The 24,406-nt window shown below is 40.1% G+C and overlaps 1 long non-coding RNA gene and 1 pseudogene across 1 annotated transcript in view; one reads left to right on the forward strand and one right to left on the reverse strand.

Annotated features, from left to right (window-relative positions):
* The window catches only part of LOC141370283 (uncharacterized), a 165,577-nt gene that overhangs the window by 5,345 nt on the left and 135,826 nt on the right, over positions 1 to 24,406 (reverse strand). The window contains exon 2 of the long non-coding RNA XR_012374189.1: positions 728 to 809. This is a non-coding gene — a long non-coding RNA (uncharacterized lncRNA). The remainder of the gene's footprint in view (positions 1 to 727; positions 810 to 24,406) is intronic.
* On the forward strand, positions 11,654 to 11,828 carry LOC112815216 (U2 spliceosomal RNA; annotated as a pseudogene).

The following is a 24,406-nucleotide window of genomic DNA, read 5'->3' on the forward strand; positions in this document are numbered from 1 at the left end:
GGAAGGAAGGAAGAAGGAAGGAAGGAAGGAAGGAAGGAAGGAAGGAAGGAAGGAAGGAAGGAAGGAAGGAAGGAAAGAAAGAAAGAAAGAAAGAAAGAAAGAAAGAAAGAAAGAAAGAAAGAAAGAAAGAAAGAAAGAAAGAAAGAAAAGAAAGAAAGAAAGAAAGAAAGAAATTAATTCCTATTACTCCTATAAATGTAAGTTCTGCATTCTTTGAAAAGTAACACTTTTTTCTTATTGTCTTCCTCTTGACCATTCCCTAACTTTCATCGTAGAGCATTCTCCAAGCCAAGTAGCTTTTCTCTGACTCTTATGAGGGACCAGGCACATGTTTCAGATAATCTCTTCACATTGCCATTATTAACTTCTCTTTTGTAGTGCAGAAATAGCTCACCAGACTTTTCTCTGGACTAAGGGAAGTACTCTTCAAATGGCCTAGGGCTCTTTGTTTGGCTATGATGCTCACCCAGTAACCCTTTGCCCCTCCTTCAGATTTCCTGGTTTCTGGGGTGCCCAGAAATAATACATTCTGGTCTCTGGAAAGGAATATCCACTCCTATCAATTAATAAGTTGATTTACACACCTCATGAGTTTGGACAGTGTGAGCTGGTATCTCGAAAACTATCAGCTTCTGGATATCTTGTTGGATGAAATTTCTAGATCAACAAAGCTGGAATCGATGTTTAGATGTAATAACTCACCAATACACCACCTCGTGCTACTTACCCCATTATATAATCCAACCAGCAGCTCTAGAGGTATCTGTACATTTCAGCTCTCTCTAACAGCAAGACACAGTTTGGGGGACCTACAGTTGGGAGATGGAGGGAAGAATCATGGAAAGTGAATGACTAAATACCAATAGACTCACAAATGTCTTACACCTCTCTGTTGGGATGCTTAGGTGAGCTTTCCCTGGAGATCCCTTTTCATAAGGAACCTTAGACCTCAGTGAGCCCTGATGTTCAGGCAGGGGTGTATACCTGACGTTCATCTCCTTTTTCCTACAGCTCCCATTCTCAAAAAACTCCCACTTGTCTTGCTTCAGTTTTCTTTAAGCTCCTACCCTTAGTTTGCCTTTCTTCCATTTTTCCACTTGGATTTAAAAGGATAGTTGCTCTGATTGTTAGATATAAATGTACTCTGATACAATCCAACAGACATTTAATATAAGATAGCTAAGAAACCAGTATCTTGACCTCATCATGGGGAGAGGCATTCCTGCACACCCAGTGGGAAGTGTGCGTTCACTGGTGACAAGAAGTAGGCTGGACAGAGAAGCCATTCCGTAGTGAAGTAAAATTAGAAGAACAAAAGGAGCAAAGGTAAGAGTTTACACATGTACATAGGGTATATGGGCAGAGGGAGACCAGTGTACTAGTGAGACTTCACAACTGGTTCAGAGGGTTCATTTTTTAATAAGTGGAGATTGTATTGGATTACCAAGGCAAAATGAGATCACAGAAACTCTGAAAGCTAGATTGAAATGTATACTCCAGGGGGCACCTGGGTGGCTCAGTTGGTTAAGCGACTGCCTTTGGCTCAGGTCACGATCCCAGGGTCCTGGGATCGAGCCCCACATCGGGCTCCCTGCTCGGCGGGAAGCCTGCTTCTCCCTCTCCCACTCCCCCTGCTTGTGTTCCCTCTCTCGCTGTCTCTCTCTCTCTGTCAATTAAATAAAATCTTAAAAAAAAAAAAAAAAGAAAGAAGTGTATACTCCACCATCCTAGGTGATAGGAACCAACCATGGGTTCTTAAGAAAAGAATCAACAAATCTCAGCTAGAAATAGGAATCAGGCAACAATAAACAGGAAAGGTTTGGAAAGAATGGACCTAAAGTAGAAAAGACACTCCAAGAGCTATTGCAGTAATTCAGATCCTCATGTGATTTTTTTTAAATATTAAAAATAAGTAAGTGTACAATGTTCAACTATCTATGAGAAGAAATCAAAGTTTATCCTAGTGATTTAACCTAAAACACCAGATGAATATCCAGTACCACACATCTCTACCACCACCAGCAAACATCACCGAGGGGACCGTAGATGTTTGCCAGCATGCTAAACTCAGATATGAATGCAACCTCTCACGTTAATTCTTTGCAGCATTCATGCCCAGGCAAGAATCAATGAAGATATCTCAGCATCTCTAATCTTTAAGTGTTTTTTATATGTTGTGCTCATAAAGAATGTACTCTCAGATAGACGTGGATGGTAAGGAAATTAAGGGGTTTTGTTTTTTTTTTCCTCTCCATACATGGAGCATTTCACTTGTTCTTTTTAAATGACAAATCAACTTAGGGACAATGAGATCAATGTGTTAGTGCAGCTACAGATAGAGTAAATAAAGTCTATAGGTTCTCCATATAATCAAATGGGGCTAAGGGTGATTTCCTATGTGCCATTTAGACATTTTCCCTATGTCATCTCTGGAGTAATTTTTTGGACTCATCTCAAAAAAAATAAAACACTGCTTAAAAAGTAACATTTCACTAAAAGGCACGTTTTTCCTTCTTCTTCTTGTTAAGAGTGTTAAGATAAACACTGTACTTTCAGCAGATAAATAATCATTCCAAGAGACAGAAAATATTCTTGACATTTTTACAATAACAGGTTATTAATATAATTCACTGTGGCTGAAAGCCTGCAGAATACATTTATAATGCAGGCTGAATAAAGGTTAAGTGTATTTTCTGTTTTATTCTGCATCAAACATAAATACCTGTCATACCAAACCCTAGAGTAGACATAAGAACTTTCTTAGAAATCTATGAATCCCAGAGGAAGATGAGCCATTGAAAAAGATTCCTCTTCTCTAGATAAATTCCATATCAAGTAGACCTAGAAGCCAAGATTAAAACAAGAAAAAAAAAATCACAATCAATCTCCAAGGTAATGTCTGTCAAAAATCACCCTAGATGCCCCAACAACACAATCCCACATCAGAATCACATTGCCTGAATGCTCTCACATCAACTGCCTGAGAATGAGTCATCAAGGAAATCCATGCCGTCTCTTTCCACAAAGATACCGCTCTTGGTTTGATTTTGTTTTGTTTTTTTCTGGGCAGCTCCTCAAGAAGAACATGAACAAACAAAAGTGCATATCTTGAAACATACAGACATCTGCCCCATTCTTCTGAAAATACCTCTTTAGGATTCTCAAGAAGTTGTGATCTTCAGTTAAAATGAAACCAGAGATTATTTATATCAGTGAGCGCTCTAAAAATAAGCCAGATGACAGAGAGATTGGGCCTCCTACTAAAATATTTACAGGCCAAAGAATTTGAAGGGAAGCGGCTCTTGTTTTTGAAAGAACTTCTTTGCTCATTGTCGAATCCTAAGTATATATGAATATACATGGCTCTCAGCACAGTAGCATACTCTTCCCATCCACTAAAGGAGAGATTTACAAAACACATTTGTTTTCCAAAAAGATTCTGTACTTTATAAAAGGATGCACCATAGGTTTCCTTTAAAAAGCATACTCCCTGCTGTGTTTAAAATTAGTCAATTTACAAAAATGTGAATTAGCCACAATTCTCCAGAAATACATTTGTTGCCTCAAACAAGGCGCCCTTACTGAAAACTGCAGGTCTGAATATTAGTTCTCAGGAAACATTTATTTCAAGCTCTTCAGTAAAATAAAACAGCATTTAGAGTTAATAATCACTGGCTTGTATTATTAACCTGGCATACGACAAAACAACTCCTGAAATCTTCAATTTTCCTTCCGCATGCCCTGGCAGCTCCCTGCCATTCACACCCAACATCTGCCTTTTTAATCTACCCTAGAACACAAAAAAGGCAGACCTCTCCTTAACGCTAGACTTTTTTGGGCACCTACAACAGGCCATGCATGTCTAGCCCCAACCCTGCCTCCTGCCAACTACCCCCCCCCAACCCCAGACTGTTCCACTCGGCTATGTTGTTCCTCTCGGCTTCTCCCACCCCCACTCTTTCCTTTCAGCTCTCAGCTCATTTCTTCAGGGTGCATTCCTTGACACCACCTCAGACTGGATCTCTTGCCTATTCTCTCATAGTCGCCTGTATTTGTTCTTCACAGCACTTGTCCAGAGTTTGCATTTAAATAACTGGGCTTCTTTGACAACTATCTGTCTTCCCCATTCCCGGTCTCCTGAGGCAGAGACCGTCTGTTTTGCTGATCATTTCATCTCCCTGCCTGGTGCCAGGCATAGCACACAGGGTGCTAAACAAGTGAGTTCTACTCTCTCCTCAATTTTCTTCACCATTTTTTTCTAATTATTATTTGAGTATAGTTGACACAATTTTCTTCACTACTTTCATCCCTTACTTCATCAGTAAACTTTACTAAAAACATAAGCACATTATCCATCACACTTCTTCAAAGAGCTATACCCTACTGTCTACACCCATTCTTTTCCGCTCTTCTCAATGTCCTTCTACACCTAGGGCTGCACTGAAACCAGTCTCCCAAGGTTCGCCAATAACCTTCTCCTAATGAACAAATTCGGTGGCCACCTCGAGCTCATCCCCATTCACTTTCCTTCAATGGATGTTGATGTCCTGCCCTACTTCCCTTGATTTCTCCCTACCTACCATCTTTCTCCACCCTTTCTCTCTTTCTCTTGGCATCTCCTCAGGATCACCTTCCCTTTCATCCCAGCCTTTCCTCCTGACTGACCTCCCTATCTCTGTTAATGATTTTATCATTCCCCCAGTCCCCAAGTTTTAGAGCTGGCCTTCCCAGATATTCATTTAATCAATGCCAGCGGTTCCCTCAGGAAGATTCCTACTGCCCAAGTTCCAGTTCAGGTTCTCCTTAAGACTCCTGTACCACTTCAACCTGCCTCCCCACTTTTGTCTGTTCCGGGCACCACACAACCTTTTTCAAACACAGCTCAGCCACATCGTCCCTCCTTACCACAGCATCAAAAACCAAATAACAAAGCTTCAGCTTGATTCTAATGGACAACATGACATTGCCCCCCTAGAAGAACTGAATGATTCCTAAGCATGTCAAGCTGTTTTCTACTTTCTCACTGTTGGTCAAACACAAACTCGTAACTACATCCTCCCCATTCACTCCAGGCTAGCTAAGTTTTATCCATATTTCAGGAATATTGTAAATACCTCCTCCCCTCTGGAAGTTTCTCTGGTGTCTTAAATGAATGGGATCTCTCACTCTTTCACCTCTCGTAAGCCTTCGTATTGGCTTGGTATCATAATTATTCATGCTCCAGAGATACCATCCTCATAAAGTCTTTAAGAATAAGAAGAATCACAGACCTGTACCTCTGAAACAAATAATACATTATATGTTAAAAAAAAAAAAAAAGAAGATAGTAGGAAGGGCAAAATGAAGGGGGGGAAATCGGAGGGGGAGACGAACCATGAGAGAATATGGACTCTGAGAAACAAACTGAGGGTTCTAGAGGGGAGGGGGTGGGGGGATGGGTTAGCCCGGTGATGGGTATTAAAGAGGGCACGTACCGCGTGGAGCACTGGGTGTTATACGCAAATAATGAATCATGGAACACTACATCCAAAACTAATGATGTAATGTATGGTGACTAACATAACATAAAAAAAAAAAAGAGAGGTAGGCAAACCAAGAAAAAGACTCTTAACTATGAAAAAATTGTCACCAGAGGGGAAGTGGGGGGGAGAGGGGAGGGTGATGGGAGTTAAGGAGTACACCTGCTGTGATGAGCACCAGGTGAGGTATGGAAGTGCTGAATCACTATACTGTACACCTGAAAGTAATATGACACTGTATGTTGACTAACTGGAATTTAAATAAAAACTTTTAAAAATATAAAAAAAAGAATAAGAAGTATGTCTTACTTGAAAACTTGAGCACAGTGCCTTGAAATCCCAGATTATACTGGAAATCCTCCTTTAAGGACTGTATTTTCCCTAGTAAAAAGATCCTCTGAGGGATTTGTTTTAAGAATTTATTTTACTAGGGCTCTTAATTGTAAATAAATTATTTTGGAGAAATTACTGAAATTGTCAACTGGCATAAATCGAATTTTCAAGGGTATTTATTTCGATGGCTTCTAAGAGCATATGATGTTTTTGAAAGTGAGGCAATAATTAATAAGGCAAACAGATGAAGGGGTTCAGAACATATCACCCCCAAAATATGCCACTTTGGTAGAAAGCTCCTGAGAAACAGCCGGTGCAGAAAGAGTTCTATGACATCTTCCTTCTACCTAAAAACAAGTCATGAAATTTCCCATGAGAAAAATGTCCTCCCTGTACCAGGAAGTGAAGAATATTTTCATCACAGACTGACAGTTGATGCCAAAATAGAGCTATCTAAACAAATCTACTAAAAATAACCCTTATCTCTGTTAGTTTCCTACTCTCACTGTCCCACAATTTACTGCCCTCCAACAAAATTCCTTCGTCTCGTCACTTCTCCACAAATGTATCATTTCATTGTTTTAAAAAAGTTTTATAAGCTCTTGGTTCTATCTCCTTCTTCAACTCTTCGTTTCTTTTATGAGGACTCTTGTGTGCATGTAAGATATTAAACGAAATTTGTGTGCCTCTCTCCTGCTAATTTAACTTTCAGACCCAGGCACAGAACCTAAGAGGGTAAAACAAAGTTTAATCCCCCTTTCACAGGATGGAAGAATTTAAAGTTTTGAAGATTTAGTACTGGTACATTCAATACAAGTGCATTAAAAAAAATGTTTTTTAACCCATCAGGAACACCTTTCTTAATTAACAAAGTATAAGCCAAAGGCCTACTGCTCTCATAGGAGAACATTCTTCATTTATTCAAAAGAAAGGAGCAGTCACTTGAAGAGAGTCACTGGAGCCTTGATTAACAGTCTGTTACTAGAGAACTACCAGTGGGGTCTAAGGTCTCCCAAGCTAAAAGTAAATGGCCAGAACCTCCCTCTCAATCATTTTTCTACACCTACTACACAGATGAATAGGTAAAAGTCTGTTGTGAGCTGTGCTAAGACCTCCCACACAATCATTGAGGATCATTTATTTAGAACTGGTGGGCGTAAGCAATACAGAGTACATGTGTTTGCATGTCTTTTTCCTACATACATAAGGTATTGCTCATCAGTTACAGGATACCCAGGAGCAAGAACATGGGGTTTAATCAAGAAGAATTATACCCTGAGTCTTCTGTTTGCAACAAAAGCTAAGACATTAACGCAGAGTAAAAATAAGTTTGTTGCATCTTAAAGTTTACAAACCGTTGGAAAACATCCACAAATTAAAAATGAATATTCTAAGAGTTACAGAAGTTTCTGGAGGATCTGAAGACTGAGATTGGTTTATGGCAATCAGTACAATTCCCAAAAGAACTCGATCTTTGTTATGATTGTTTTGTGAAGTCATTTTTTGGTGAGTAAAGGTTGCACTGCTACATCTGAGATACCCAACAGATCCAGAATATTTACACACACACACACACACACACACACACACACACACACTTACTTTAAAGAAAAGAAAATTTGTTTTCATTTCTATTAAACTATTTCTTATGGACTCGAAGCTGTCAGACGTAGAAACATTAGCTTTTGTTGTGCCCAACTTCCTTGTGATACTACGCGTTTAAATTATTAACTTTTAAGGGAGGGACAAGGACATTGCTCCAAGCATTTTCCTACATCGGTGTACTCTCCAGGACGACTGGAACAATGACAATGGCCAGGAGCCCATTGTTCAGTGTGACCTGCCTTACTGCAATGGCCTGAGATGCCCGAACAAGGATCTGAGGTTGTCTTTCTGGTTTCAGTTGCCCTATTCTGTGGGCATCGTTGCTGTTTTAATTCAAGTATTGTTGAATCTAGTACCTTCATTTCCTTTGATAATTTGCATGCATTTTTTTTCTTAGAACAATGAAAGAACTGTCACAACAACATCATTTTTCATAGGAGCCAAGCAGTCATTTGCTCGGGAACAAGGGTGCAGAATTGGGAAATCAGTTCTATCTTCCATTTTAGAGTCGGCCATCTGAGCATCGCGGCCTCTCTGCCTTACGACAGCAGTCAAGTATCTTAGGTGCTCTTCGAAGCTGGTTGACTGTCATTGCTCTGAGATTTTCCAAACATGAAACCTCTGTAGCGGGGCACAGCTGGTATGCACCATGGTTTCTGAGGCAATGACTCTGAGCTTTGGTGATGGGGAAATCCAAATCCTTTCCCTACGGAGCCCTCAAGCTCTTTCTTCTCTCTGAGCCAGAGGTTCTTAAACTGCCCTATCTTCCACAATCACCAGAGAAGCTGATAAAAATCAATCCACCCAGGCCTGACCCAGGCCTGCTGAAGCCAACTCTGAGGAGACCTGGAGAGAAAGCCCCTTCCCTTCTTCCCTGGAATGGGGCACCTTGAGGAGCTGTGGTTTGGAAAGCCTCCCCAAGGTCAAGAGAGACCCACAGATTGCTGCTAGTGTCTGAGATCCCAAGTATGCTGAAAAAGGGACAAATGTGAAAATGAGATTTCAAAAATGGTAAGATACTTTTAAAACTTGAACTAACGCCTGCAAAATATACGTGTGTGTATACATTTGCATATATTGTCATATGTCTATATTTGTATATATACATATAGGCATACTACACATATATAATTATGCTATTTGTATGACAATTTCAGGATGTATTAAAAAACTCCTTCAAATTGCACTCCAGACAGTATGGCCTATTGATGGACCAAACATATAAAATCACATTTTGAGTACATTCTTAGATTCTCCTAATGTATCCATGTGCCTGTAAGTACAACCTAATTTGCAGAAAACATCAAAAGTCAGAATTTGAGATTTTATGAATGGGAGTGAAAGAGGGCTAAATGGTACCACCCCCAATACAGGCCTGCACTTAGAGATAATGAACAGAAAGCACCTATCACAATACCCAGAACAGAATAAATGCTGGCTGTTATATAATTAGGTCTTACTCACTTCCCACAATGCCATGGGGGCAAATGTAAATTAAGAGACAAACTCTTGTGTTCATACATAAAAGTCCCAAGGTGATCTCTCCATCTGCCAACTTCTAGTAACCCTTGTTTTGTTAAACATGAATTTGATTACATCACTTGTTCAGTGTCTGGTCAGCTATATTTTTTCTTGTTTTTTGAGAGTGAAATTCTTTTGAGAGGAATTCTTAACTTTGTACCATAAATCCCCTAGAGACATTGTGAATGCCATAAAATTCAATGTAAAGTGTTATAGGTCTATGTGTGCATTCCCCTTGCTTTGAAAGTGGCATCCATAAGATTTTCAAAGGGATTCATGACCTCCCAAATTTAAGATTTTCAACATAAACTATTGGTATGGCTCACACCCATTTCAAGTTGCGCACACAGTGCGGCATCTCAGTCCCAGATTCTCAAGGTGCTTGATGACCAAGCACAATCCAGGATCTGAGCCAGGATCTGATCTAGAATGCCTTGGACAGCCAGGTCCCCTCGGACTCTGTATGTGTTTCCTAGGGCTGCCATGACAAGGTATCCCAAACTGGGTGGCTTAAATAACAGAATTTTGTCTCTCACAGATCTGGAGGCCAAAATTCTGAAATTAAAGTGTCGGCAAGAACACGCCCCTCACAAAGCCTCTGGGGGAGGATCCTTCTTGTCAATTGCAGCTTCTGGTAACAAGCTCAAGCACTCCTTATCTACAGGAGCAACTCCAGGCTGGGCCTCAGTCTTCATATGGCCACTTCCTCTGCGTGTCTGTGCCCACATTTCCTTCTTATAAGGACATCAGTCATACCGGATTAAAGGTCCACCACACTCCTGTATGACCTCATCCTAACTGATTATACCTGCAACAACCCTACGTCCAAATAAGGTCACATTCGGAGGTATAGTGGGTTAGGACGTCAACATGTCTTTTGGGAGGACAGGTTTCAACCCATGGCAGGCTCTATTCTTCCATTTACTTTGCTGATAGACATGAAGGAAGGAAGGACAACCAGCAGGTACTGAGATTTTTCTCCGTCTTCCATCTGTGCTTGATACTTTAATCTTCACACACTCCATTTTTATCAACGAGGACACTGAGACTCAAGAAATCGGGTTATCTATTTAGTGATAAGGACCCATAAAAGGCCAAGTTTGAAAATGAATACAAGTTCCTCTGACAACATAGTGTCATTCATATGTAGTTTTAGATAAAATTAATGCAATATACAATAACAGATCCCTGAGCAAATATGCTCTCTGGGCAAATATAATTGTATTGCATGTTATAATGTGTTTTAGAAATAGAATAATACAGTGACACCAATAAATTAAATTAAACACTTATCATCTGGGTGAGAGATAATCACAAGTAGAGCAACATTAAAATAAAAAAGCTTACCATTAAAGGTCCTACAACTAGTATACTTATTTATGGTTTATTCAGAATTCTGTAAGATAGCATTCCTTTCAAGTTTTATATTCTACTTTTTGGTTATTATGGTGTTTTACAGCAGAAAATTTGTTAGAAACATACAAGGGGATGCTATGCCATTATTTTTGTCCCTGGGAAAAAATATGTGTATATTTATATATTTATAATATATTATATTGTAATATAGAATGAACATAAAACAAAACATGGTAAAGAGGATTCTGTTATATGAAATCAATATTAGTAACTTATGACATAACAAAGTATTAAATAGCTAAGCTTTGAACAACTCCATAAGGATTAGAAAATTCTTATACATCATTCATATGTGGAATTTAAGAAATAAAACAAATGAACAAAGGCAAAAAAAGAGTGTTACAAATCAAGAAACAGACTCTTTTCTTTTTTTTAAGAGAGAGAGCACGTGGAGGGGGGAGGGAGGAGTGGCAAGGGTAAAGGCAGAAAAAGAATCTTAAGCAGACTCCATGCTCAGCAGGGAGCCCAACACAGCCCTTGATCTCATGACCCTGAGATCATGACCTGCGCCAAAATCAAGAGTCAGTCTCTTAATCAACTGAGCCACCCAGGTGCCCCTGCACCAAAAAACAGACTCTTAACTACAGAGAACAAACTGGTGGCTATCAGAGGGCAGGAGGGTGGTTGGATGGGTGAAATAGGTGATGGGGATTAAAGAGTACAGCTATGATGAGCACTGAGTCATGTATGGAATTGTTGAACCACTATATTGTACACCTGAAACTAATATAGCACCAAATGTTAACTATACTGCAATTAAAATTAAAAACTTAATTTAAAAAAAAAGAGAGAGAAGAAGAGGGGGCACCTGGGTGACTCAGTCAGTTGGGTGTCCAACTCTTGATTTTGGCTCAGGTCATGATATCAGGGTCCTGGGATCAAGTCCCACGTTGGGCTCCATGATCGGGGGGGAGTCTGCTTGAGGATTCTCTCTCCCTCTCCCTCTGCCCAGTCCCCCACTCGCTCACACTCTCTCTCTCTCTCTCAAATAAATAAATAAATCTTTAAAAAAAAATAAGAAAAAGAAAAGAAAGACAATTCTTACACAGCTACTCTTGAAAAAAGCCATTTGATTTTTTACTGAAAGAGAGCATCTGGATGTATTAATTATCTTGATCTTGGTAATCATTCTACAATGCACATGTATATCAATCATCATATTGTACACTGTAAATACAAACCATGATATTTTTCAATTATTCCTCAATATAGTTGGAAAAAAAAAAGAGTATCTCAACACATTGGAAATCAAAATGACATGAGTTTCTCGGCCTTTTGGCTAAGATCAAGTGTAGTATCTGTTCTTATCAGTTTCTCATTTTCCAGACAAGACACAGGGACAGTAGAATTATAATCCTCAATGACGTCCATGAAAATGCTAAAGTTGGAGGATTTTAATAAAATGTAATTTTACTTTATTACATTTTATGCATAATGTTTTCTTAGTTCAAAATCTACACAGGCCAGTCCTTCATAATTCATAAAAGAAGCTGTGGCGAACAGCAGAAAGAGCATTAATCTGAGTGGGGGATGCAAGTGAAAGGCCAGGCTCGAGCAGGAAGGGGAGCAGAGAAAAGTAAAAAAGAAACCACAACACAGATCAGGAGACACGGGTGTCTGGCCCACACAAACAAAGCTCTCCATCAGACCTTCAAATAGGGGTGCCTGGGTGGCTCAGTAGGTTAAGCATTTGCCTTTGGCTCAGGTCATCATCCCAGGGTCCTGGGATCGAGCCCTGCGTCGGGCTCCCTGCTCAGTGGGGAGTCTGCTTCTCCCTCTGCCCCTGCCCCTCCCTGCTTCTGTTCTCTCTCGTTCTCACTCTCTCTCTCTAACAAATAAATGAAGTCTTAAAAAAAAAAAAAAAAGGCCTTCAAACATTCAGATTCTGTCCCGGGTAAACCATCAGGGGAACAACCAGCACCCCAAGTTGCTCGATCACAATGAAGACTTGGTTCAAGTCTACTAGACTCCTTAAGGGACACAACCCACCCAAGTTGTCCCCAGAATTCATTCTTAATTTGTTTAAAAGATAAGAAAAAATATTTTGGATTGATGTGGATTATAGTCAGCATGTTGATTTCCAATAGGACTAAAAGAACAGTAAGCTTCATCTCCAATACATATATACATTTCATGTGACTGTGTGTTCACTTCATAGGACACATACAGAAGTAGCTCTTTTGTGCCACAGAAAGAGCATAAACCTGAGGATAAAAAGCCAAGCTGAGGTCTTCTATCCACCAGATGTGTGAACCCTCATTTAACCCTCTGAGATCTATCTTTCCAATAGGTATCTTTCTTCCAACCCCTTTGCTTTATATTGTTTATGACAATTTCACTATTTTAAAATACATTTTTTTCTTAAATTAGTAATATCTTTACTTTTAAAAAGGTTGGAATGTGAAAAGGCATGGCCAAAAATTAATATTTGATGGGCTCCACGCTGGGTGTGCAGCCTACTTAAAAAAAAAAAAAAAAGTATATTCAAAAAATCAGTGACCAGTCTTTCATCAAAACATGGTGAGTTGGGGGGCGCCTGGGTGGCTCAGTCGTTAAGCATCTGCCTTCGGCTCAGGTCATGATCTCAGGGTCCTGGGATTGAGTCCTACATCGGGCTCCCTGCTCGGCAGGAAGCCTGCTTCTCCCTCTTCCACTCCCCCTGCTTGTGTTCCCCTCCCCTCTCTTGCTGTGTTGTCTCTCTCTGTGTCAAATAAATAAATAAAATCTTTAAAAAAAACAAAACAAAACATGGTGAGCTGGCAGATTCAATTAAGACCAAAAATAATATACTCTATCCCTTAACAAATTCCACCTTTCAAATTGCTGTAAGTTTATCATAAATGGAGGCCTAAAGAGAAAACAAATAAATTAGCGTAAAATAATCTTTATTTTAAAAGGGCTATTAAGTCATCGTGGCATATAATCAAAGAACTAAACTGGTTTTATGACCAAAAAACTGATCAAATTCCAGAAATTTGCTACCTGCCACGCTTAAAAATCTCTTTGCTGAAATAGAGAAATGGCACGGGATTTAGCATCAGTTGTATGACCAGTATGCAATAAATATTGCTTTGAATTAGATGTAATTTAATTTGCCATGACTTCTGCATCCCCAGAAACCCACTAGGAGCTTAGCTGTTAAGATGAACTCAAGCATATAGTGCTTTTGTTAATCATTAATGGCCCTGTTCCACCAAAATTAAATTTCCACAGCTGCCAACCACAAAAGTTTGGTTGTCTCCTGAAGGCTAGAATTAGAGTCTGATCCAATAATGGACAATGTAGCTCACCTTCAGTTATAAGCAATCACTCTGTAACCCTTAACCCTGCAGGTAAATGGATCCAACCCACTAACCAAGCATAATGTCATCAAGAAAACTATTCACAGTTTTCCAGTTACAGCATCAGATTATCAAACATACTGATTATCTCTAAAGACAATTCAAGAAAAACAATCTATCTCTCCTGGCCCCGTTACCTCAACCCCAATTCATTCTCTTAATTCAACTTGTAAGACCAGTCAAAATACAGTCATATTTGATGATAGGGAAATTATAACAGTTAGCATTTATGCAATGCTCCTATGTGTTCAATGTTTTACAAGCACTATTTTATTTAATCATCACAACGTACCCATAAAGGAGGTAGTGAATGTTAAATCTATTTTATAGACGAAATTACTGAGGCTTAGTAAGAGTAAGTGATTTCCCAAGTTCACACAACTGGAAGAGGGACTTCAGTTGGTCAGACTCCAGAGCCCATGGTTAAGAATACATGCTCTAGAACATCTATAATCAACATGAGAAGGTTTCATTTATTTCTTTTTGGTGAAAAAAGATTTTTTTTAACAGCAAGATTGTATGTTTTTAAATATGTATGTGTGCATAAAGTAAAATCCACATTTATCCATAGAAAAATATCTGAAATGACATACTGGAGGCATTAATGGTTCTCATTTCTGAGGGACAGAGTCATGAGGGAGAATTCATTTTTTTATCTGTATTTTCTACATATTTTTTTCATAGGCTCCATGCCCACCATGGGGCTTGAACTCAAGACCCTGAGATTAAAAAATCACATGTTCTACCCACTGAGCCAATCAGGCACCCCTGTATTTGCTAATTTTTCTACAATGATTGATAATAAATAAGAACAAAGTTATTTTGGTTATAAAAATAACATGCCAGAGTTTACATTGTCAGAGAAGGAAATCACAGATTAGGCTTATTTTAATGATGAGTTTAACAGAAAACAGAAAATCTGAAGGCCTCGATGAAAATTAAATGACTGTAAAATAGCATGAAAAGATGCGCAACATCACTCACCCTCAGGGAAATGCAAATCAAAACCACAATGAGATCTCACCTCACACCTGTCACAATAGCCAGTATCAAAAAGACAGGAAAGAACAAGAGTTCATGAGGATGTAGCGAAAAAGGAACCCTCTTACACTGCTGGTAGGAATGCAAACTGGTGCAGCCACTGTGGAAAACAGCATGGAGGTTCTTCACAAAATTAAAAATAGAACTACCCTATGATCCAGTAATTCCACCATTGAATACTTACCCAAAGAAAATAGAAACACCAACTCAAAAGATATTTGCACCCCTATGTTTATTGCAGCATTATTTACAATAACCAAGATATGAAAACAACCTGAGTGTCCACTGATATATGAACAGGTAAAAAAAATGTGGTCTATATAGAGAGAGAGAATAATAGCCATTTGCAACACGTATGGATCTGGAGGGTACTATGCTAAGTGAAATAAGTTAGACAGAAAGGCAAATGCCATATGATTTTACTTGTATGCCAAATCTAAAAAAAACAAACAAGCAAACAAAACAGAAACAGACTCATAGATACAGAGGACTAGTGGTCACCAGAGGGGGAGGGTATAGAGGGGTGGGTGAAAACGGTGAAGGGGATTAAGAGGTACAAACTTCCAGTTATAAGATAAGTAAGTCTCAGGGATGAAAAGTACAGCATGGGAAATACAGTCGATAATACTGTAATCCTGTTGTATTACAATGTTAAGAGACGGTGACCACACTTAGTGTAGTGAGCACTGAGTAATGTATAGAATTGTCAAATCACTATGTTGTACACCTGAAACTAATAACATTGTATGTCAGCTATACTTCAATAATAAAAAAAAGTTTTTTTAAAAGACTGTGAAATCGGTATGGATTAATAGAAGTTATATTAGGAAAGTCTTGTTTATATTTGAAATAGCTAAACATACCAATCTGGGAATCCAGTATTTTCTGAGGAGCACTTTACGAATCAATTTCCTGATAAATCACAAATGAAAGACAAGAAGTATTATAATGTTAGCCATGCTAAGAGGAGACTTCATTCATCTTAACAAGAAATTAACATTCTTGAGCAAAAATGATCATAGGATCTGACCTCTTATCTCCTTGTGGAAGGAAATTATATGTTCCAAATTCCTCTGTCTCTGGATAACATAACGTTAAATCAAACAGTTGGAAATAGGGAAAGACTTAATATCTCTGATTGGAAACTATGAATCCAAGAGTAAATCTCCCTGGTTCCACAAACGTGTCAATTTCAAGTTATGTTCCTGAACCCTCTATTAACTGCTTGATTTTATTACTGATTGAAATTTATATCAGTGATGATCATTATAGCTATCACATATTGTGATTCATTTATAATTTTAATAATTCAGCCCACACCATTCCCCATATGCAATAACTTCCTAAAAGAGAGTAAGGGAGTGAAAATCAGGGATACTACATTTTTGTGTGTCGGCACAGACCTGGGTGCACTAATCATTTTTTTCTGAGCATGCCACCTCTCAGAGTGGGCCCTCGGGCAGCTAATCCCTGTTCCTTTGCCTTTCTGTCTGAAGTGTGGGAGAGTGAGGATACAGTCAGTGTCCGTGAGTGAGGGTTAGAGGTAGAAATCATCCAGTGTCTCCCACAAGACGGGAATTTGGTACTAAAGAAAAGAAGGGGGGCACCCAGGTGGCTCAGTTGGTTAAGGGTCTGCCTTCCGCTCAGGTCATGATCCCTGGGTCCTGGGATTGAGCCCCACATTAGGTTCCTTGCTCAGCGGGGAGTCTGCTTCTCCCTCTACCCCTGGCTCTTGCTTTCTCTCGGTTGCTCTCATAAATAAATAAATAAATAAATAAATAAATAAATAAATAAATAAAATCTTTAAAAAAAAGAAAAGAAGGGGTCAGGAAATCAGTCATTTGAAAAATTAGCATGATCACATCGGCACTGAAGAAACTTGTGTCAAAAGATAGTTTTTAAATAGGTAGATTCATGATTTTCATACATATACCAAATGAGTACATGTCAAGATTTTATTTAACTCATTAATTAATGAGAGAATCAGTAAGATGTCAAAAAGAATTCTAATGAGTATCCAAAGAATTTCCTATATGGGCAATGCTGAAATGAATTTTGCTAATAGATGTGGTCAATATCCAAGGCAATAAAATGTAATATTTGGAATTATCTCGGGGGGGGGGGCATCAATTACATCCCACGTACTTGACAGAACTTGTTTGCATCTCCCAGGGACCAATTGCTTTATTCTGAACATCAAACCTCTATATCACGCAGTAATTTTTGTACCCGGTTACAAGGACTTCACAATTTTTCCTATAGCACTAATACAATCTAGATGTCCCCTAGGCCACTCTTCTGGGTGTACATTCTTCTTTAATATCTAATTTAATATCCAAGCCCAGGCCCCGACACTGTAGGCAATCCTGCACCCACCCCGATGTAAATAACAGTTCCCCTTTTGTCACTCCCTAAAGCACCACTAACAGAAGGGCTGTAGGATTTAACAGATTCCTCCCAAGGGTTTGGGAATAACAGAGGGGAAATGACAACACAGCATAAAACAAGATTTTAACATTCTTAATTTATTTTAAGATTTTATTTATTTATTTGAGAGAGTGAAAGAGTCCAAGCAGGATGAGGGGCAAAGGGAAAGGGAGAGAAAGAATCCTTAAGCAGATGCCCCGCTGAGCACGGAGCCTGACACAGGCTCAGTCCCCCAAGACCCTGAGATCATGACCTGAGCCGAAATCAAAAGTCAGCAATCCAACCAACTGAGCCACCCAGGCGCACCAAGATCTTAACATTCTTAAAGTTTATTTGGCTATCCCCACTTGTGGGAATTTCTCCTGCTTTACTCCACAGATCTCATCCAGTTGCTGAAACTCCACAAACCTTAGTTTCAGGGCATATACCGCAGCAGAAGAACACCAAACTTTGACAGGACACTTTAACACTTTTCAATCAAGGGCCCTTTTCCAGCTAAGGTCATGGTGGTGGTGGTGGTCAGAGAGCTTGAGTTTCATAACCCAAAAAAGCCACGGTTAGGCTTTTCTAAATAACTCAGCCTGAATTTCCAACCTTAACAGGGGAAGAACGAGCCAGAGCTTTGAAATTATAATTTTCCTTAACATGCTCCAGATGAAATCCTCAAACAGTGCTCCATCCACCACAAAAGTATCCAAGAGAAGGAAGAAATCGTAAAATGTATGTGTTCTCCAATTCTAAGCAAACCGCATGAGTCATGTCATTTTTGCTCTGTGACAGTACAGGTAGTGTACATAAATTAGACTCTAAGTACTTTTAAAGTTTAGAGAGAAAAAATAAACTATTAATATGTAAATCAAATTTCACGTTATTAAATCACCAATTAGAGACATCTTTCTTCTGAATATTTCTAGAAGTTAAAATTATGGACTTTAGAACTTCTAAGATGTAGACAATAATAAAAGTGGCTCATTTTTAAATGTATTATGTACACTTCCGGTAAAGGAGCTAAGACGGCTTAAATCAGTGACACCTCTTCGGCGAATGACACAAATCATCAAAACCAAGGATGAAAGGACAAAAACAATACAGCAAAGGAAAAATGCAAGGAAGGAAATCTCCCTTGTTTACTGTTGTTATTTCAAAACTCTCAAGGGCAGCACGTCTTGATTCTCACGCCCTCACGTAGAGAAGGTAGGAGCCATTTTATAGACAAAATAACTCAGGCATACAGAGGCTACATGATTTGTCCCCCATACAGAGAGTTGGAAGTAGGAGGTCCAAATCTGGAAATTACATCATCCGAATCCAAACCCAAAGCTTATTCTTTTCCACCATGCCATTTTAGGTTACAGAACATAATTTTAATTATTGCAATATAGGTGTAACCAACCACATAATTTCAGAATTGTGTAGCAAATTCAATACCTTTAATACTAAGACCCTAGATTTCAAGTTGACTAGAAATTTGCAATAAAACCTCAGCACCCCAGAGCAATACCCTAGAACTGTAAGACACACAGCTGACAGAAGCAAATATTCCCATAATTGCTTTCAGCCCTCTAATCATTGTCCCCGACTCCTCAAATCTTTTACCACTAGGTTGTACTTCTAAATGCTTGGTCTTGAATTACCTAGCTACTATAGAGTTGGGGAACCTGAAGTACCTTGTTCAGGGGACTGTGATTGTTACATCATCCTTCCCATTCATATCACTGCACAGAAGAAATGTCGAGGGCAATGATTAAGCCCTCCAGTGACTACCTTGATAATCTGACTCCTAAATCCTTTCAACTGCACTGATCTTCAACACAAGAACATCCTTACTTGCAGCCAGGCTATCATCCCAGGCCATTTCCCTTTCTAGATTGCTGCTACATTTTCCCCCACATGCCTGCCTATGCAGGATCAGCTCATAGTAAATCTATGCGCAGCACAGGAAACGTCCCACAGATAATGAATCTTACTGATATCACACAAGAACTGTCAATCATCATAGCTCCATTACCCTCATGCTGGCAGCATAAAATAAATTACCACATTTGCTAGTGTTCTTATAGTATGTGCTCTTTGGATGTTTTGTGTTATTTTTATCCTGGCTGTTCTTTGGAGATATTTGGTTATTCCAAGAGAGTAGGAGAAACAGAGAAAGCTAGCACCTATCAGCTTCTCCCATGGTGAGCTCTACCTACCTCACCCAAGATATAATACTCTTTTTTTTTTTAAGTAGGCTCCACACCGGGTGTGGAGCCAAATGTGGGGCTTGAACTCACCACCCTGAGATCAAGACCTGAGTTGAGATCAAGAGTCCGACACTTAACTGACTGAGCCACCCAGGCGCCCCCCAAGTCTTGAAAAAATAATTTTTCCTGAATCATTTCGAGCTTGTTGTTGGAAAAAGAATCTATTCTAGAAGAAGCTAGTACTTAATGCTTTGGAAAGAAATTGTCTTTTTACAATTTCAAAAGGAAGAAGGAATTTTCTGAAGCATCAATTCTGTTTAAAAAAAATTATTCTTTTCTAGTGTCACCCACTCAAAAAATTGTAATGGGAAAGTAAATTCAACTCTCACTTAAAGTCAGCATGAAAAACTAGCTATGTATTTTTTCAAACTTCTTTTAAATCTCTCAAAATTACTGAATTCCAAATTCTCAATAAGAGCTGCTTTTATGGTCTTGCCATATTTCTTCAAATATCGAAATCTCATAGATTTGAGACTGAGACTAGACATACTAATAGAGACCAGTTTTACATCAATTTATGAAACATCTTTCTGTGTCTTAGTAGATGGAAGCAAGAATAATTTATTTCATGAAATCAAACATCTTCAAAAGTAATTACATTTAAAAACATGTGCGTATCTGAACCATGAACCACAAGTAAGCTGTGCCTCAGCTTTTCCCATGCAACTGCTTCCCCAGTGAAAAAGTATTTAATTAAATAAGTACTTAACAGATTGAGATTTATGTGTGTCAATTCACCAAAAACATGGTTTTTCAAATGAGGTAAGTAGTTGGGTTTCTTTCCTTTAGCAAATAAGAATGTGGTCCATTCTGGGGCACCTGGGTGGCTCAGTCTGTTAAGCATCTGCCTTCAGCTCAGGTCATGATCCCGGGATACTGAGATTGAACCCCACATCAGGCTCCCTGCTCCGCAGGAAGCCTGCGTCTCCCTCTCCCACTCCCCCTGCTTGTGTTCCCCTCTCTTGCTGTGCCTCTCTCTGTGTCAAATAAATAAAATCTTTAAAAAAAAAAATGTGGTCCATTCTTTCTTTAAAATTTATCAGGAGTAGTACGTGTGTGTGTGTATATATTATATATGCAATATATAATATATACACGTGCATATACATATATGTAATATATGCGTGCATGTGTAACATATGCACATGTATGTACATGTGTATATGTATTGTGTGGTATGTATGTAATATATGTGTATGGTATATATGTGTGTGATGTGTGTGATGTGTGTGATATATGTGTGCATATACATATATGTAATATATAACATATGTGTCATAATATGTGTGTGTGTATAATATACAGTAAGGGAAGAATAGGCAAAGGTAGAAACAGAGAGGAAGGAACAGCAATTTTGCCAGGAATGTTAGCACAGTTTTACTAGGTAGAATTCACCCAGAATGAAAGAAAAACAGACGTTGTAGTGGTAGGTCCAGAGTGGTTAAGACCAGCACCTCACATGTGTATTCCAGAAGGTAACAGTGGCATCCATTGCCCATAGACATGTATTGAAACAATCAACCCTCTACACCGTAAGCCCTGAAGCCCCTTTCTCCCAGCACACAAGGGATCCAGGACTCTGCCGGGGCCCAACAGCTGTTTTTAAGGCATCCCTGGGAAGCATCTTCACTGAGTGTCCAAAGAAAGAGAAAGCTACATTTGTAAGCCCGAGTAATGCCCCTAAGTGACTTCTGGGCAGGCGGCAAATGAGATGAGATAGAGCAAGCACAGCAAAATTCCCACTCACATGAAGACTGACAGCCAATGGAAACTGGTCCAGACCCTGTCAGCTCCCGGGCGCTCAGCCAAGCCCAGCGAGGACAGTCCTCTCCGCCTCAGGCCACTCAGGTTCCCATACTGTTACCCCAGCTCTGGAGCCCCGGCACTCAGCCCTGTCCCTGCTCTCTTCCACGTGGCCAGCTTCACATCTGTGTTCTCTTTATCCAGGTGCGCCAGAAGGCTGCTCGCATTTCCCTTCAGGACACCCTGAACGACTAGTCAGGAGGAGTTTCAAATACCCATAAAGTAAGACTGCAATCATAAGCAATTAAAAATAAAAAAACCGACTCCTGGGGCACCTGGCTGGCTCAGTCAGTAGAACATCCATCTCTTGATCTCGGGGTTGTGAGTTCAAGCCCTATGTTGGGTATGGAGTCTACTTAAAAAAAAAAAAAAAAGACTCCCAATCCATGAAGGGTTGGGGAGTGGGGGTGGGGTGTGAACAGAGACTTGCATGGCCCTGTTGTCAGAAGACAGAACCACTTGATTCTTTCCCCTCTTCCACTTACAGAAAGAATCACAGAGAAAGGATAAAAATCACCATTGCCATCAAAATCACTATTGCAGCCATGCCATGAGACTCTAAAGAGAAAAAAAAAAAAAAGTCTACTCTTATTCAGGCAAGCTGGCGAGCGACAGAGGAGAAGAAGGAGTGCTGGAGGTCTCTGTGTGGGGGAAGAAAGCAGCTTTTCTCTTTGAAATGCAGATGAAGGTTAAGTCCTTGGGGAATTCTGACTGATGATTTTCTTTCATGAACCAGCACATCTTAAACACATTTCCCTTGAGAAGTGGCATCATTACTTCATCTCATGGTCAAGGTCACGAAAATGCTCCAAAAATAAGTTTGAAGCAGGGAGCAAAAGGAAGAAAGCAAAAAAAAAAAAAAAAGGAGCTTTGACAACAAAATGATGATGTGAACAGGTACATTGTACAGTGGCCCGAGGCTCCTAGACTGACAGGTCACTGAGCCCCCGTGGATGTGGTCTTGTGTGTCTTTCTTCCCCTAATGACTCAGCCTCTTTTCCGTGGCTGCACACTCATGGGAAGAAAGATGGCAGAGGACATGCACAGTAATCAGAACAATTAGTTTGGGAAGATCACATAACACGGATCCTAATACAAAGGGACACAGTTCAAAGAAAAATTCCAAGTCTGACATTTCTTCAGGGTCACTGTCAGAGGCGCTGGACGCATGTGTGACAGTGAGCCTGGGCTGTTTTAGGGAGTCTGGCAGAAATGGGCCCAGCATGTCAAATGCACCACATCACCCAAGCCAAGCTCGGTGACTTCTTGGATGTTTATTTTTCAGCCTTTAATCCAATACCAAGTCGTGTTCCTCCTTCTCCAGAAGTCTCATTGATAACTCTCTTTATCCCTTTATTCGATTTCTGGCTAGGCTGTGGTTCTCCGACACCTCCCCGGGCTGCCTGCAACAGCTCCCTGTCATCTGGGCACTTCCAAACTTCAGTCCACTCCGTAGTTCATTGTCAGATCCCTGTTCCTAACCCACCATCTCCTCTAGTTCTTTCCCACCAATGTAAAACATGTTTTAGTTGCCCTTTCTTCTAACAGCAATAACCAAGAACAATAATAATAGTAGATCTCTTAAGCATATTGTCCTCTCCAGCCCACCACCATACTCACCTCTTTTCTTCATCATCATGTATTTGGAAAGCATGCTCTTCACTCAACATCCTCATGTCTGCAAACCCCCTTCTTCACCCCATTGTACATTGGCTTCTGCCCCCTCCACCCCGTTCCACTAAGGCTCTGCCTACCACATCCATCCACATGCTTCCACCTGTTAAACCAACAGCAAGATCCCATCCTTACCATTCAGGATCTTAGTGCAACTCGTAACAATAACCAAACTCTCGGGGAAACTCCCCTTGCCAACTTCTCAGATCACATTCTGACACATCCTTCCTTAGATCTTCGTTTTCTCTCTTCTTTTCCAACCCCTCCTGTCCTAACCCTCAAACGGTCATGTTCACCAGGTTCCATCCTAAGTGAGACTTTCACCCTTCTAGCCCGAGTGCCCAGCCCAATAGTGGCCCTTAATTAATGCAGGTTACTGGCTTATAGACTTTTTCAGATTGATGGTGTCGTTTATCTATCCCAGAGCTCCCCATTGCATGCCAAGTAAAGTTCAAGGTCCTCAACCTAGAATTATAAGCTCTCTACCATCTATCTGTTCCTCCCTTTACACCTCCGTATTTCCCTTCTCCAACATAAACCTTTCCCCAGAAATGCCACCACACTTCCCACTGAGACTTTGCTTAAGTGGTTTCTTTGTTCTGACAGACCCTCACTCTCTATCCTTTTAGGCCTACACAAGCCATGCCCATCTTCTATGACCTGGCTCAAATTCCATCTCTTCTCCAAGGCCTGCCTGACCACTCAAGAGAACAGCCATCTTGCCCTGCTCATAACTTCCATCAGTTCTTCTCTATTATGTATTTGGATATATGTTTTCATGGTTACTCACCTGTTTGGGAAGGGATCTGGGAGGGATAGAAGGGTACATGTGTCTGTAGTGGGGATGGTGACTGGAAGAGTGAAGGAGTGTAAGGGTGTGCATGCGTGAGCTCTGGGGTAACTTTCCCTAGAAGGCACTGTACTCCATTATCTGCTGATGGACATACCTCCTGTCAAATACAGCAACAGACCTCTACTTGGGGCTCAATAAATACTTGGTGGAAACCGATTTTAAACTGCCAGTCTTTATATGGTCCATCATGAAGGATCTCATTGTTATGGACTGAATGTTTGTGCCCTCCCCCCAAATTCATACATCAAAATCCTAACCCCCAATGTTATGGTATTAGGAGATGGGTCTTTGGGACATAATTAGGTCATGAAGGTGAAGTCATCATGAGTAGGATTAATGTCCCTATAAGAAGAGACACAAGAGGGGCGCCTGGGCGGCTCAGTCAGTTAAGCATCTGCCTTCGGCCCAGGTCATGACCTCAGGGTCCTGGGATCAAGTCCCACATCGGGCTCCCTGCTCCGCGGGGAGCCTGCTTCTCTCTCTCCCTCTGCCTCTCTCCCTGCTTGCGCTCTCTCTCTCTCTCAAATAAATAAATAAAATCCTTAAAAAAAGAGAGAGAGAGACACAAGAGTGCTTGCTTCCTCTCTCTCTGCTCTCCACCATGTGATGATATGAGAAGTCAGCAGCCTC

The sequence above is a fragment of the Callorhinus ursinus genome, unplaced genomic scaffold (genome assembly GCF_003265705.2).
Source record: "Callorhinus ursinus isolate GAN/ISIS: 27379988/994484 unplaced genomic scaffold, GSC_fseal_2.0 scaffold30, whole genome shotgun sequence".
Lineage (NCBI taxonomy): Eukaryota > Metazoa > Chordata > Mammalia > Carnivora > Otariidae > Callorhinus > Callorhinus ursinus.